At 47.8% G+C, this 13807-nt stretch overlaps 1 non-coding gene across 1 annotated transcript; it reads right to left on the reverse strand.

Moving 5' to 3' along the window:
• Positions 1 to 11777: 11777 nt before the first annotated feature.
• TRNAT-GGU (transfer RNA threonine (anticodon GGU)) lies at positions 11778 to 11850 on the reverse strand. The gene has a single exon. It is a non-coding gene; the product is annotated as a tRNA-Thr (tRNA).
• Between the last annotated feature and the right edge of the window lie 1957 nt (positions 11851 to 13807).

Below are 13807 nucleotides of genomic sequence, written 5' to 3' on the forward strand. Positions count from 1 at the left end.
ACATTTTACTTCACATCTGAGGCCTCACAACACCGCTCCCGGATGGGCTCGAACCACCAACCTTTCGGTTAACAGCCGAACGCGCTAACCATTCGCCACGGACGCCCAAAAATTAAATGGTCGTCAGGTATTGCGGAAAAACTTTGGCTATTTATGTTACATTTGAGATCCAAAAACACCGCTCCCGGGTGGGCTCGAACCACAACCTATTGGTTAACAGCCGAACGCGCTAACCATTGAGCCACGAAAGCTCAGAAAATAAATGGTTGTCACGTATTGTGGAAAAGTTTTGTCTTTTTACGCTACATATGAGACCCAACAACACCTCTCCCGGGTGGGCTCGAACCACCAACCTTTCGATTAACAGCTGACCGCGCTAACCATTGCGCCACGCAAGCCCAAAAATTAAATGTTCGTCAGGTATTGTGGAAAAACTCTGACATTTTACGTTACATCTGAGACGTCACAACACTTCTCCCGGATAGGCTCGAACCACCAACCAATTGGTTAACAGCCGAACGCGCTAACCATTGAGCCACAGAAGCTCAGAAATTAAATGGTTGTTAGGTTTTGTGGATAAGTTATGACTTTTTACGTTACATCTGAGACCCTACAACACTTCTCCCAGGTGGGCTCGAACCACCATCCTTTCGGTTAACAGCCGAACGCGCTAACCATTGCACCAAGGAAGCCCAAAAATTAAATGGTAGTCAGGTATTGTGGAAAAACTTTGGTTTTCTACGTTACATTTGAGATCCCACAACACCGCTCCCGGGTGGGCTCGAACCACCAACCTTTCGATTAACAGCTGGACGCGCTAATTATTGCGCCACGGAAGCCCGAAAATTAAATGTTCGTCAGGTATTGTGGAAAAACTCTGACATTTTACGTTACATTAGAGATCCCACAACACCGCTCCCGGGTGGGCTCGAACCACCAACCTTTCGGTTAACAGCCGAACGCGCTAACCATTGCGCAACGGAGGCCAAATATTAAATGGTCGTCAGGTATTGAGGTAAAACTTTGACTTTTTACTTCACATCTGATACCTCACAACACCGCTCCCGGATGGGCTCGAACCACCAACCTATTGGTTAACAGCCGAACGCGCTAACCATTGAGCCACGGAAGCTCAGAAATTAAATGGTTGTCACGTATTGTGGAAAAGTTTTGACTTTTTTCGCTACATCTGAGACCCCACAACACCTCTCCCGGGTGGGCTCGAACCTTCAAAATTTCGATTAACAGCTGAACGCGCTAATCATTGCGCCACGGAAGCCCAAAAATTAAATGTTCGTCAGGTATTGTGGAAAAACTCTGACATTTTACGTTATATCTGAGACCTCACAACACCGCTCCCGGATGGGCTCGAACCACCAACCTATTGGTTAACAGCCGAACGCGCTAACCATTGCGCCACGGAAGCCCAAAAATTAAATGGTCGTCAGGTGTTGTGGAAAAAACCTTGACTTTTTACGTCACATCTGAGACCTCACAACACCGCTCCCGGATGGGCTCGAACCACCAACCTATTTGTTATCAGCCGAACGCGCTAACCTTTGAGCCACGGAAGCTCAGAAATCCAATGGTTGTCAGGTATTGTGGATAAGTTATGACTTTTTACGTTACATCTGAGACCCTACAACACCTCTTCTGGTTGGGCTCGAACCACCAACCTTTCGGTTAACAGCCGAACGCGCTAACCATTGCGCCAAGGAAGCCCAAAAATTTAATGGTCGTCAGGTATTGTGGCAAAACTTTGGCTTTCTACGTTACATTTGAGATCCCACACCACCGCTCCTGGGTGGGCTCGAACCACCAACCTATTGGTTAACAGCCGAACGCGCTAACCATTACGCCACGGAAGCCCAAAAATTAAATGGTAGTCAGGTATTGTGGAAAAACTTTGGTTTTCTACGTTACATTTGAGATCCCACAACACCGCTCCCGGGTGGGCTCGAACCACCAACCTTTCGATTAACAGCTGGACGCGCTAATTATTGCGCCACGGAAGCCCGAAAATTAAATGTTCGTCAGGTATTGTGGAAAAACTCTGACATTTTACGTTACATTAGAGATCCCACAACACCGCTCCCGGGTGGGCTCGAACCACCAACCTTTCGGTTAACAGCCGAACGCGCTAACCATTGCGCAACGGAGGCCAAATATTAAATGGTCGTCAGGTATTGAGGTAAAACTTTGACTTTTTACTTCACATCTGATACCTCACAACACCGCTCCCGGATGGGCTCGAACCACCAACCTATTGGTTAACAGCCGAACGCGCTAACCATTGAGCCACGGAAGCTCAGAAATTAAATGGTTGTCACGTATTGTGGAAAAGTTTTGACTTTTTTCGCTACATCTGAGACCCCACAACACCTCTCCCGGGTGGGCTCGAACCTTCAAAATTTCGATTAACAGCTGAACGCGCTAATCATTGCGCCACGGAAGCCCAAAAATTAAATGTTCGTCAGGTATTGTGGAAAAACTCTGACATTTTACGTTATATCTGAGACCTCACAACACCGCTCCCGGATGGGCTCGAACCACCAACCTATTGGTTAACAGCCGAACGCGCTAACCATTGCGCCACGGAAGCCCAAAAATTAAATGTTCGTCAGGTGTTGTGGAAAAAACCTTGACTTTTTACGTCACATCTGAGACCTCACAACACCGCTCCCGGATGGGCTCGAACCACCAACCTATTTGTTATCAGCCGAACGCGCTAACCTTTGAGCCACGGAAGCTCAGAAATCCAATGGTTGTCAGGTATTGTGGATAAGTTATGACTTTTTACGTTACATCTGAGACCCTACAACACCTCTTCTGGTTGGGCTCGAACCACCAACCTTTCGGTTAACAGCCGAACGCGCTAACCATTGCGCCAAGGAAGCCCAAAAATTTAATGGTCGTCAGGTATTGTGGCAAAACTTTGGCTTTCTACGTTACATTTGAGATCCCACACCACCGCTCCTGGGTGGGCTCGAACCACCAACCTATTGGTTAACAGCCGAACGCGCTAACCATTGCGCCACGGAAGCCCAAAAATTAAATGGTCGTCAGGTGTTGTGGAAAAAACCTTGACTTTTTACGTCACATCTGAGACCTCACAACACCGCTCCCGGATGGGCTCGAACCACCAACCTATTTGTTATCAGCCGAACGCGCTAACCTTTGAGCCACGGAAGCTCAGAAATCCAATGGTTGTCAGGTATTGTGGATAAGTTATGACTTTTTACGTTACATCTGAGACCCTACAACACCTCTTCCGGTTGGGCTCGAACCACCAACCTTTCGGTTAACAGCCGAACGCGCTAACCATTGCGCCAAGGAAGCCCAAAAATTTAATGGTCGTCAGGTATTGTGGCAAAACTTTGGCTTTCTACGTTACATTTGAGATCCCACACCACCGCTCCTGGGTGGGCTCGAACCACCAACCTATTGGTTAACAGCCGAACGCGCTAACCATTGAGCCACGGAAGCTCAGAAATTAAATGGTTGTCACGTATTGTGAATAAGTTTTGACTTTTTACGCTACATCTGAGACACCACAACACCTCTTCCGGGTGCGCTTGAACCACCAGCCTTTCGATTAACAGTTGAACGCGCTAATAATTGCGCCACGGAAGCCCAAAAATTAAATGTTCGTCAGGTATTGTGGAAAAACTCTGACATTTTACGTTACATCTGAGACGTCACAACACCGCTCCCGGATGGGCTCGAACCACCAACCTTTCGGTTAACAGCTGAACGCGCTGACCATTGCGCCACGGAAGCCCAAAAATTAAATGGTCGTCAGGTATTGTGGAAAAATTTTGGCTTTCAACGTAACATTTGAGATCCCAAAACACCGCTCCCGGGTGGGCTCGAACCACCAACCTATTGGTTAAAAGCTGAACGCGCTAACCATTGCGCCACGGAAGCCCAAAAATTAAACGCTCGTCAGGTATTGTGTAAAAACCTTGACTTTTTACGTCACATCTGAGACCTCACAACACCGCTCCCGGATGGGCTCGAACCACCAACCTATTGGTTAACAGCCGAAAGCGCTAACCATTGAGCCACGGAAGCTCAGAAATTAAATGGTTGTCAGGTATTGTGGATAAGTTATGACTTATTACGTTACATCTGAGACCCTACAACACCTCTCCCGGTTGGGCTCGAACCACCAACCTTTCGGTTAACAGCCGAACGCGCTAACCGTTGCGCCAAGGAAGCCCAAGAATTAAATGTTCGTCAGGTATTGTGGAAAAACCTTGACTTTTTACGTCACTTCTGAGACCTCACAACACCGCTCCCGGATGGGCTCGAACCACCAACCTATTGGTTAACAGCCGAACGCGCTAACCATTGAGCCACGGAAGCTCAGAAATTAAATGGTCGTCACGTATTGTGGAAAAACTTTGGCTTTCTACGTTACATTTGAGATCCCACAACACCGCTCCCGGGTGGGCTCGAAAACCAACCTATTGGTTAACAGCCGAACGCGCTAACCATTGCGCCACGGAAGCCCAAAAATTAAATGCTCGTCAGGTATTGTGTAAAAACCTTGACTTTTTACGTCACATCTGAGACCTCACAACACCGCTCCCGGATGGGCTCGAACCACCAACCTATTGGTTAACAGCCGAAAGCTCTAACCATTGAGCCACGGAAGCTCAGAAATTAAATGGTTGTCACGTATTGTGGAAAAGTTTTGAATTTTTACGCTACATCTGAGACACCACAACACCTCTCCCGGGTGGGCTCGAACCTTCAACCTTTCGATTAACAGCTGAACGCGCTAACAATTGCGCCACGGAAGCCCAAAAATTAAATGATCGTCAGGTATTGTGGAAAAACTTTGGCTTTCTACGTTACATTTGAGATCCCACAACGCCGCTCCCGGGTGGGCTCGAACCACTAACCTATTGGTTAACAGCCGAACGCGCTAACCATTGAGCCACGGAGGCTCAGAAAATAAATGGTTGTCACGTATTGTGGAAACGTTTTGACTTTTTACGCTACATCTGAGACCCCACAACACCTCTCCCGGGTGGGCTCGAACCACCAACCTTTCGATTAACAGCTGAACGCGCTAACCATTGCGCCACGGAAGCCCAAAAATTCAATGTTCGTCAGGTATTGTGGAAAAACTCTGACATTTTATGTTACATCTGAGACGTCACTACACCGCTCCCGGGTGTGCCCGAACCACCAACCTTTCTGTTAACAGCCGAACGCGCTAACGATTGCGCCACGGAAGCCCAAAAATTAAATGGTCGTCCGGTATTGTGGAAAAACCTTGACTTTTTACGTCACATCTGAGACGTCACAACACCGCTCACGGATGGGCTCGAACCACCAACCTATTGGTTAACAGGCGAACGCGCTAACCATTGAGCCACGGAAGCTCAGAATTTAAATGGTTGTCACGCATTGCGGAAAAGTTTTGACTTTTTACGCTACATCTGAGACCCCACAACACCTCTCTCGGGTGGGCTCGAACCTTCAACCTTTCGATTAACAGCTGAACGCGCTAATCATTGCGCCACGGAAGCCCAAAAATTAAATGGTCGTCAGGTGCTGTGGAAAAAACCTTGACTTTTTACGTCACAACACCGCTCCCGGATGGGCTCGAACCACACACCTATTCGTTAACAGCCGAACGCGCTAACCTTTGAGCCAAGGAAGCCCAAAAATTTAATGGTCGTCAGGTATTGTGGCAAAACTTTGGCTTTCTACGTTACATTTGAGATCCCACACCACCGGTCCCGGGTGGGCTCGAACCACCAACCTATTAGTTAACAGCTGAACGCGCTAACCATTGCGCCACGGAAGCCCAAAATTTCAATGTTCGTCAGGTATTGTGGAAAAACTCTGACATTTTATGTTACATCTGAGACGTCACAACACCGCTCCCGGGAGGGCTCAAACCACCAGTCTTTTGAATAGCAGCTGAACGCGCTAACCATTGCGCCACGGAAGCCCAAAAATTAAATGGTCGTCCCGTATTGTGGAAAAACTTTGACTTTTTACGTAACATATGAGACCTCATAGCACCGCTCCCGGGTGTGCTCGAACCACCAACCTTTCTGTTAACAGCCGAACGCGCTAACGATTGCGCCACGGAAGCTCAGAAATTAAATGGTTGTCACGTATTGTGGAAAAGTTTTGACTTTTTACGCTACATCTGAGACCCCACAACACCTCTCCCGGGTGGGCTCGAACCAGCAACCTTTCGATTAACAGCTGAACGCGCTAACCATTGCGCCACGGAAGCCCAAAAATTCAATGTTCGTCAGGTATTGTGGAAAAACTCTGACATTTTATGTTACATCTGAGACGTCACTACACCGCTCCCGGGAGGGCTCAAACCACCAGTCTTTTGAACAGCAGCTGAACGCGCTAACCATTGCGCAACGGAAGCCCAAAAATTAAATGGTCGTCCGGTATTGTGGAAAAACTTTGACTTTTTACGTAACATCTGAGACCTCATAGCACCGCTCCCGGGTGTGCCCGAACCACCAACCTTTCTGTTAACAGCCGAACGCGCTAACGATTGCGCCACGGAAGCCCAAAAATTAAATGGTCGTCCGGTATTGTGGAAAAACCTTGACTTTTTACGTCACATCTGAGACGTCACAACACCGCTCCCGGATGGGCTCGAACCACCAACCTAATGGTTAACAGGCGAACGCGCTAACCATTGAGCCACGGAAGCTCAGAATTTAAATGGTTGTCACGTATTGCGGAAAAGTTTTGACTTTTTACGCTACATCTGAGACCCCACAACACCTCTCTCGGGTGGGCTCGAACCTTCAACCTTTCGATTAACAGCTGAACGCGCTAATCATTGCGCCACGGAAGCCCAAAAATTAAATGGTCGTCAGGTGCTGTGGAAAAAACCTTGACTTTTTACGTCACATCTGAGACGTCACGACACCGCTCCCGGATGGGCTCGAACCACACACCTATTCGTTAACAGCCGAACGCGCTAACCTTTGAGCCAAGGAAGCCCAAAAATTTAATGGTCGTCAGGTATTGTGGCAAAACTTTGGCTTTCTACGTTACATTTGAGATCCCACACCACCGGTCCCGGGTGGGCTCGAACCACCAACCTATTAGTTAACAGCTGAACGCGCTAACCATTGCGCCACGGAAGCCCAAAATTTCAATGTTCGTCAGGTATTGTGGAAAAACTCTGACATTTTATGTTACATCTGAGACGTCACAACACCGCTCCCGGGAGGGCTCAAACCACCAGTCTTTTGAATAGCAGCTGAACGCGCTAACCATTGCGCCACGGAAGCCCAAAAATTAAATGGTCGTCCCGTATTGTGGAAAAACTTTGACTTTTTACGTAACATCTGAGACCTCATAGCACCGCTCCCGGGTGTGCTCGAACCACCAACCTTTCTCTTAACAGCCGAACGCGCTAACGATTCGCCACGGAAGCTCAGAAATTAAATGGTTGTCACGTATTGTGGAAAAGTTTTGACTTTTTACGCTACATCTGAGACCCCACAACACCTCTCTCGGGTGGGCTCGAACCTTCAACCTTTCGATTAACAGCTGAACGCGCTAATCATTGCGCCACGGAAGCCCAAAAATTAAATGGTCGTCAGGTGCTGTGGAAAAAACCTTGACTTTTTACGTCACATCTGAGACGTCACGACACCGCTCCCGGATGGGCTCGAACCACACACCTATTCGTTAACAGCCGAACGCGCTAACCTTTGAGCCAAGGAAGCCCAAAAATTTAATGGTCGTCAGGTATTGTGGCAAAACTTTGGCTTTCTACGTTACATTTGAGATCCCACACCACCGGTCCCGGGTGGGCTCGAACCACCAACCTATTAGTTAACAGCTGAACGCGCTAACCATTGCGCCACGGAAGCCCAAAATTTCAATGTTCGTCAGGTATTGTGGAAAAACTCTGACATTTTATGTTACATCTGAGACGTCACAACACCGCTCCCGGGAGGGCTCAAACCACCAGTCTTTTGAATAGCAGCTGAACGCGCTAACCATTGCGCCACGGAAGCCCAAAAATTAAATGGTCGTCCCGTATTGTGGAAAAACTTTGACTTTTTACGTAACATCTGAGACCTCATAGCACCGCTCCCGGGTGTGCTCGAACCACCAACCTTTCTCTTAACAGCCGAACGCGCTAACGATTCGCCACGGAAGCTCAGAAATTAAATGGTTGTCACGTATTGTGGAAAAGTTTTGACTTTTTACGCTACATCTGAGACCCCACAACACCTCTCCCGGGTGGGCTCGAACCTTCAACCTTTCGATTAACAGCTGAACGCGCTAGTCATTGCGGCACGGAAGCCCAAAAATTAAATGTTCGTCAGGTATTGTGGAAAAACTCTGACATTTTACGTTACATCTGAGACCTCACTACACCGCTCCCGGATGGGCTCGAACCACCAACCTATTGGTTAAAAGCCGAACGCGCTAACCATTGCGCCACGGAAGCCCAAAAATTAAATGGTCGTCAGGTGTTGTGGAAAAAACCTTGGCTTTTTACGTCACATCTGAGACGTCACAACACCTATTCCGGTTGGGCTCGAACCACCAACCTTTCGGTTAACAGCCGAACGCGCTAACCATTGCGCCAAGGAAGCCCAAAAATTTAATGGTCGTCAGGTATTGTGGCAAAACTTTGGCTTTCTACGTTACATTTGAGATCCCACAACACCGCTCCCGGGTGGGCTAGAACCACCAACCTATTGGCTAACAGCCGAACGCGCTAAGCATTGAGCCACGGAAGCTCAGAAATTAAATGGTTGTTACGTATTGTGGAAAAGTTTTGACATTTTACGCTATATCTGAGACCCCACAAAACCTCTCCCGGGTGGGCTCGAACCACCAACCTTTCGATTAACAGCTGAACGCGCAAATTATTGCGCCACGGAAGCCCAAAAATTAAATGTTCGTCAGGTATTGTGGAAAAACTCTGACATTTTACGTTACATTCGAGACGTCACAACACCGCTCCCGGGAGGGCTCAAACCACCAGTCTTTTGAATAGCAGCTGAACGCGCTAACCATTGCGCCACGGAAGCCTAAATATTAAATGGTCGTCATGTATTGTGGAAAAACTCTGACTTTTTACGTTACATCTGAGACCTCACAAAACGCTCCCGGATGGGCTCGAAAAACCAAAATTTCGGTTAAAAGCCGAAAGCGCTAGCCATTGAGCCACGGAAGCTCTGAAATTAAATGGTCGTCCGGTATTGTGGAAAAACTTTGACTTTTTACGTAACATCTGAGACCTCATAGCACCGCTCCCGGGTGTGCTCGAACCACCAACCTTTCTGTTAACAGCCAAACGCGCTAACCATTGCGCCAAGGAAGCCCAAATATTAAATATTCGTCAGGTATTGTGGAAAAACTCTGACATTTTACGTCACATCTGAGAACTCACAACACCGCTCCCGGGTGGGCCCGAACCACCAACCTATTGGTTAACAGCCGAACACGCTAAACATTGAGCCACGGAAGCTCAGAAATTAAATCGTTGTCACGTATTGTGGAAAAGTTTTGACTTTTTACGCTACATCTGAGACCCCACAACACCTCTCCCGGGTGGGCTCGAACCACCAACCTTTCGATTAACAGAAGAACGCGCTAACCATTGCGCCACGGAAGCTCAAAAATTAAATGGTCGTCAGGTATTGTGGAAAAACCTTGACTTTTTACGTCACATCTGAGACCTCACAACACCGCTCCCGAAAGGGCTCAAACCACCAGTCTTTTGAATAAAAGCTGAACGCGCTAACCATTGCGCCCCGGAAGCCCAAAAATTAAATGGTCGTCAGGTATTGTGGAAAAACTTTGGCTTTCTACGTTACATTTGAGATCCCACAACACCGCTCCCGGGTGGGCTCGAACCACCAACCTATTGGCTAACAGCCGAACGCGCTAACCATTGAGCCACGAAAGCTCAGAAATTAAATGGTTGTCACGTATTGTGGAAAAGTTTTGACTTTTTACGCTACATCTGAGACCCCACAACACCTCTCTCGGGTGGGCTCGAACCACCAACCTTTCGATTAACAGCTGAACGCGCTAATTATTGCGCCACGGAAGCCCAAAAATTAAATGGTCGTCAGGTATTCTGGAAAAACTTTGGCTTTCTACGTTACATTCGTGATCCCACAACACCGCTCACGGGTGGGCTTGAACCACCAACCTTTCGATTAACAGAAGAACGCGCTAACCATTGCGCCACGGAAGCTCAAAAATTAAATGGTCGTCAGGTATTGTGGAAAAACCTTGACTTTTTACGTCACATCTGAGATCTCACAACACCGCTCCCGGATGGGCTCGAACTACCAAACTATTGGTTAACACCCGAACGCGCTAACCATTGAGCCACGGAAGCTCAGAAATTAAATGGTCGTCAGGTATTGTGGAAAAACTTTGGCTTTCTACGTTACATTTGAGATCCCACAACACCTTTCCCGGGTGGGCTCGAACCACCAACCTATTGGCTAACAGCCGAACGCGCTAAACATTGAGCCACGAAAGCTCAGAAATTAAATGGTTGTCACGTATTGTGGAAAAGTTTTGACTTTTTACGCTACATCTGAGACCCCACAACACCTCTCTCGATGGGCTCGAACCACCAACCTTTCGATTAACAGCTGAACGCGCTATATATTGCGCCACGGAAGCCCAAAAATTAAATGGTCGTCAGGTATTCTGGAAAAACTTTGGCTTTCTACGTTACATTCGTGATCCCACAACACCGCTCACGGGTGGGCTTGAACCACCAACCTTTCGATTAACAGAAGAACGCGCTAACCATTGCGCCACGGAAGCTCAAAAATTAAATGGTCGTCAGGTATTGTGGAAAAACCTTGACTTTTTACGTCACATCTGAGATCTCACAACACCGCTCCCGGATGGGCTCGAACTACCAAACTATTGGTTAACACCCGAACGCGCTAACCATTGAGCCACGGAAGCTCAGAAATTAAATGGTCGTCAGGTATTGTGGAAAAACTTTGGCTTTCTACGTTACATTTGAGATCCCACAACACCGCTCCCGGGTGGGCTCGAACCACCAACCTATTGGCTAACAGCCGAACGCGCTAAACATTGAGCCACGGAAGCTCAGAAATTAAATCGTTGTCACGTATTATGGAAAAGTTTTGACTTTTTACGCTACATCTGAGACCCCACAACACCTCTCCCGGGTGGGCTCGAACCACCAACCTTTCGATTAACAGAAGAACGCGCTAACCATTGCGCCACGGAAGCTCAAAAATTAAATGGTCGTCAGGTATTGTGGAAAAACCTTGACTTTTTACGTCACATCTGAGACCTCACAACACCGCTCCCGAAAGGGCTCAAACCACCAGTCTTTTGAATAACAGCTGAACACGCTAACCATTGCGCCCCGGAAGCCCAAAAATTAAATGGTCGTCAGGTATTGTGGAAAAACTTTGGCTTTCTACGTTACATTTGAGATCCCACAACACCGCTCCCGGGTGGGCTCGAACCACCAACCTATTGGCTAACAGCCGAACGCGCTAACCATTGAGCCACGAAAGCTCAGAAATTAAATGGTTGTCACGTATTGTGGAAAAGTTTTGACTTTTTACGCTACATCTGAGACCCCACAACACCTCTCTCGGGTGGGCTCGAACCACCAACCTTTCGATTAACAGCTGAACGCGCTAATTATTGCGCCACGGAAGCCCAAAAATTAAATGGTCGTCAGGTATTCTGGAAAAACTTTGGCTTTCTACGTTACATTGGTGATCCCACAACACCGCTCACGGGTGGGCTTGAACCACCAACCTTTCGGTTACCAGCCGAACGCGCTAACCATTGCGCCACGGAAGCCCAAAAATTGAATGGTCGTCAGGTATTGTGGAAAAACTTTGGCTTTCTACGTTACATGTGAGATCCCACAACACCGCTCCCGGGTGGCCTCGAACCACCAACCTATTGGTTAACAGCCGAACGCGCTAACCATTGAGCCACGGAAGCCCAAAATTTAAATGGTCGTCAGGTATTGTGGAAAAACCTTGACTTTTTACGTAACATCTGAGACGTCACAACACCGCTCCCGGATGGGCTTGAACCACCAACCTTTCGGTTAACAGCCGAACGCGCTAACCATTGCGCCACGGAAGCCCAAAAATTAAATGGTCGTCAGGTATTGTGGAAAAACTTTGGCTTTCTACGTTACATTCGAGATCCCACAACACCGCTCCCGGGTATGCTTGAAGCACCAACCTATTGGCTAACAGCCGAACGCGCTAACCATTGAGCCACGGAAGCTCAGAAATTAAATGGTTGTCAGGTATTGTGGAAAAACTTTGGCTTTCTACGTTACATTTGAGACCCCACAACCACCAACCTTTCGATTAACAGCTGAACGCGCTTACCATTGAGCCACGGAAGCTCAGAAATTAAATGGTCGTCAGGTATTGTGGAAAAACTTTGGCTTTCTACGTTACATTTGAGATCCCACAACACCGCTCCCGGGTGGGCTCGAACCACCAACCTATGGGTCAACAGCAGAACGCGCTAACCATTGCGCCACGGAAGCCCAAAAATTAAATGCTCGTCAGGTTTTGCGTAAAAACCTAGACTTTTTACGTCACATCTGAGACCTCACAACACCGCTCCCGAAAGGGCTCAAACCACCAGTCTTTTGAATAACAGCTGAACGCGCTAACCATTGCGCCCCGGAAGCCCAAAAATTAAATGGTCGTCAGGTATTGTGGAAAAACTTTGGCTTTCTACGTTACATTTGAGATCCCACAACACCGCTCCCGGGTGGGCTCGAACCACCAACCTATTAGCTAACAGCCGAACGCGCTAACCATTGAGCCACGGAAGCTCAGAAATTAAATGGTTGTCAGGTATTGTGGAAAAACTTTGGCTTTCTACGTTACATTTGAGACCCCACAACCACCAACCTTTCGATTAACAGCTGAACGCGCTAACCATTGAGCCACGGAAGCTCAGAAATTAAATGGTCGTCAGGTATTGTGGAAAAACTTTGGCTTTCTACGTTACATTTGAGATCCCACAACACCGCTCCCGGGTGGGCTCGAACCACCAACCTATGGGTCAACAGCAGATCGCGCTAACCATTGCGCCACGGAAGCCCAAAAATTAAATGCTCGTCAGGTTTTGCGTAAAAACCTAGACTTTTTACGTCACATCTGAGACCTCACAACACCGCTCCCGGATGAGCTCGAACCACCAACCTATTGGTTAACAGCCGAACGCGCTAACCATTGAGCCACGGAAGCTCAGAAATTAAATGATTGTCACGTATTGTGGATAAGTTTTGACTTTTTACGCTACATATGAGACCCCACAACACCTCTCCCGGGTGGGCTCGAACCTTCAACCTTTCGATTAACAGCTGAACGCGCTAATCATTGCGCCACGGAAGCCCAAAAATTAAATGGTCGTCAGGTATTGTGGAAAAACCTTGACTTTTTACGTCACATCTGAGACCTCACAACACCGCTCCCGGATGGGCTCGAACTACCAAACTATTGGTTAACAGCCGAACGCGCTAACCATTGAGCCACGGAAGCTCAGAAATTAAATGGTTGTCAGGTATTGTGGATAAGTTATGACTTATTACGTTACATCTGATACCCTACAACACCTCTCCCGGTTGGGATCGAACCACCAACCTTTCGGTTAACAGCCGAACGCGCTAACCATTGCCCCAAGGAAGCCCAAAAATTAAATGTTCGTCAGGTATTTTGGAAAAACCTTGAATTTTTACGTTACATTTGAGATCCCACAACACCGCTCCCGGGTGGGCTCG

Source organism: Phalangium opilio, unplaced genomic scaffold (genome assembly GCF_054372755.1).
Source record: "Phalangium opilio isolate 3A_F unplaced genomic scaffold, DU_Popi_V2 ptg000390l_1, whole genome shotgun sequence".
Taxonomy (NCBI): Eukaryota; Metazoa; Arthropoda; class Arachnida; order Opiliones; family Phalangiidae; genus Phalangium; species Phalangium opilio.